We start from the raw sequence: 3,671 nt of genomic DNA, 5'->3' as shown, positions 1-3,671 counted from the left end.
TGTGACAATGACCAAGAAGTTGCCTACTAAAGCTGCCAAAACAACTGTAATTTCTAAATCCAAGTCAAAGAAAACCCCCTCTGGTATCTCTCAAAAGGTACCAGTTGAAAAATCCACCAAAGCCAAAGAGGGGAGTGTGAAGGAGGGTCAGTTAGGTGAGGGAAGGGGTGAACATAAAAGAAACCCCAAGGATAAGGTTGGAGAGTTGAGAGAATCCCATCCTAGCCACACTGCAGTTTCCCAACAAACTGCAGTGCTTAAAAAGGACAAAAGCTCACTTCTAGCTATATCCTCCCAAAAGGATGTGGCTATTGAACAAAGCTCTCAGCCAAGAGCACAGGCCAAAAGGGTTAGGGACACAAGCTCACCCCAAACTTACACAAGAAAGAAGAAATCCAAAACCACTGGGGATGCACAGGGCACACACACAGTGCAAACTGGTGCTAAAGACACAGTCCCTGCACCTTCTCAAATTCAGTTTGATGTGGCTCCAATAAATGTGGAGTCACAACCAAAATCTCTTATAATAGAAGCCTCTGAAACACCATACTCACCAAAAAACTCTCTGGAAGTGGATATGATAAACACTTCAATTCCTGATTCCCCTTCTTTAACTCTGTTGGGGAAGCCAAAATCTAGTGCAAGTGAGCATCATCTTTTAGATGATTTGTTGGCTCACTTGCCAATTCTTTCAGATACTATTGTGACATCTGTGCCTCAAATAACTTCAATCAACACAGAGTCAACAATAGTTTCTCTTCCCACCTCATTCATTCCTACTCTCTCGATGGATATTTCTCATCCGTCGAATAGTGATTATCTCCCGATGGATAAGCTTAACAGCAGTTATCCGTCAGATAGCTTTACCACTCACCCGATGGATATCACTTATCCGTCGAGTGTCTCTGCACAACTTCAAACATCAATTATTTCTAGTGTAGAAGATTTAGTGGTAATACAGTCACTCTTAGGACTGAGAGAGGAGAGTGCATTGAGTGAGAGGCTGGGTTGCTCCCAGGCAAAAGGAGAGGAAAAGAGTGAATATCAGCAATCCATTTATTCAGGATTGGCAAAAGTGAGTGAGAGGAGTCCCACCTTAGTAGGTGAAGGTGAGGGTGTGAGGGTGGGGATCCAGGGTGAGACCCTGATACAACAAAAGAGAGATTATGAGAGAAAGGCAGGTACAGGAGAAATTAGGGTGGATCCAGCCATTGCTAGTGAGTAAATGATTGTGGATGATGCTGAAAAGGGAAGACAATTTCAGCAACATTACAAAGCTGAAATTGATAACATTTTCTTGGATGCTGACACTTTTACTCATCCTGTGTCAGCCTATCAATTGTTGGCTGCTCAGGGCAATGTGGAGGTAGAACAGACTTTGAATTTAGTACACACCTCAGAATCTCTTCAAAGAGATAAAGCTGCTGTCAATAGGATGCCTTCTCAAGCTGGTGAGCCATCTGAAAAATTTGTAGTAAATTCTAATGATGATGACTCTGTTTCTTTGGATGGAAGCATGAACTTAGGGGGAGATGAAGGCCCAAGTTCTGTTTCAAATTTACCTAGATGGGCATGGACAAAGGAATCTACACCAGGACAATTTGGTGTATCTTTGGTCAAGCAAGTGATGGCTATTCAAAAGGCCCTTCAGGAAACTTCAGATGCTGGTACCAAGGCTATTCTTCAAGCTCACCTAGACTCTCTACATCTCATGAAGATCCAACACTTAAGATAGAATCTGAGTGTGGATGAACTAAACAGAGATATAGCTGACTTGAAGACCTACAATTCTGAGAAGCTGGATTCAGTAATGCCATATGGTACCATGCAAGATCTATTACTAAGATTGAGGAGAGAATCAGACTCTGAAAAGAAGCTGGCCAAGCTGGAAGACAGAGTTCAATTTATTGAGAATTCAGTGGCTATCCTTCTTCAAAATCAACAGACTCAGACAAATCTTCTCATGCAACTGGCTAAAGCACAAGGCCTAACTCCTCAACTTGATGATAACAAAAAGGGGGAGAGAGAATCAAGTAAGGGGGAGAAAGGACCAACTGAGGGGGAGAAACTTCAAGTACAAATCAACAAAGTAATTGTACCTTCAATTACTGTCTCCAAGCCAACAGTTGCAGATGGTATAGATCTAATTAAAGCAGCAGCAACAGATTTGAAAGTTGCTGAAAAAGGAAAGTTGAGTTTGATCAACTGGGATAAGATTGATGAGAAGATACAGAAAAAGTTTGAACTAGTCAAGGAGCCAGTTAAGTCAGCCATCCATCACTCTCATGTCAAGCCAATCAGTATGAATGAGATGAGCATGAACTATCTGGAAAAAGGACAATCTTCCTGCATCAAGTCTCCAAAGGCTGAAACAATTCTTAAACCAAGGGCAAATTATCCAAAATCATCTTGGAAGAACCCTATGGACACTGTGTATGAGACACCCAAGCCTGATAAAAAGAAGCTTTTGTCAAGATCTATTGTCTTCTATAAAGATCCAGCTGATTCAGCTTTAAAAAGGAGAATTGCTAAGATATTCAGAAATGGAAAGGAAATTTGTGTGGTAGCTGGACATCCACAATTTGCTCAAGCAAAGAAAGAAGAAAAAGCCAGATTAAAGCAGGAAAAGAGGCAAGCTGCTCTAGATGTAAAGAAGTCTAAACAAAAGAAAGAATAGATTGCTATCTTGGCCAAGCTACAAGCTGTAAACTCTTCTCAACAAATTCCCTCTCAACCATCTGAAGCTGCTGAATCAAAGAAGAAAATTGAAGAACAGAAGAAATCCCCAAGGAAGAAAGAATTGGCTAGAAGAACAAAAAGGAAACTGGATGTTGTTGACAAGGAATTGGAAGATTAATTTACTAAGGAATCCACACCAGCTACAACTCAAACATCAAAGCCCTCTGTGGTATTTAAAGACATAAGGGTGGTGGATCCCTACAAGAACATACATGGTGAACCTATTGTGCTAATGGATGGGCCAATAGAGTGGGATAACATACCAATTCCTGACTTCAACTTACCAATCCTTAGCAAGCCAAAAAAGACAAAGTCAAGGGCAGTCAAGAAAGTGAAGTTGTCACCTCTCAAATCCAAGTCAGTAGTTAAAGCTCAACCCAAGGTCAACAGGGGAGACTACTTGTACTTGTGTGATATCAAAGAATTTTCAGATCTAAATCTTTATCTGGATGAACTGGATGAAGTAAGGGCAATTGATGCATACAGAAACCTACCTGAAAGGTTGGTGTTCAAGTACAAAGGAGGAAGGGAGATTCAGTGGCCACTTCACAGGATTCTTCAAGAAAGCCAAGCTGTGCTGATTAAAGTCTATTCATCCTTCAAGAAAAACTTTGGGTTCAATGTAACTGCAAGAAGACTAGTATTAAAGAAGATTGAAGAGCTGAGGAGTATTAGAACTAAAGATGCACTCCCTAAGACTCTAATCATCCCATATACAGGTTGAAGAGTGCATCTAAGGCCCTACTGGCTGATGGAGTTCATGGATGACAAGGGTGTAAGAAGATTCTTCAGATTAGAAGACCAACCGAGTATCTCTAGCAATGAGACTCTCTTGGAAATGCAAGAAAAGCTAGATCTCTCAGAATCTGATGAACCGGAATTCCACAGGCAGCTCCAGAATCAAATTGAGGAAAATAACAGAAAGCTTGGAA

Source organism: Apium graveolens, chromosome 10 (genome assembly GCF_009905375.1).
Source record: "Apium graveolens cultivar Ventura chromosome 10, ASM990537v1, whole genome shotgun sequence".
In the NCBI taxonomy this organism is placed as follows: Eukaryota; Viridiplantae; Streptophyta; class Magnoliopsida; order Apiales; family Apiaceae; genus Apium; species Apium graveolens.
This window is presented reverse-complemented; position numbering follows the sequence as displayed.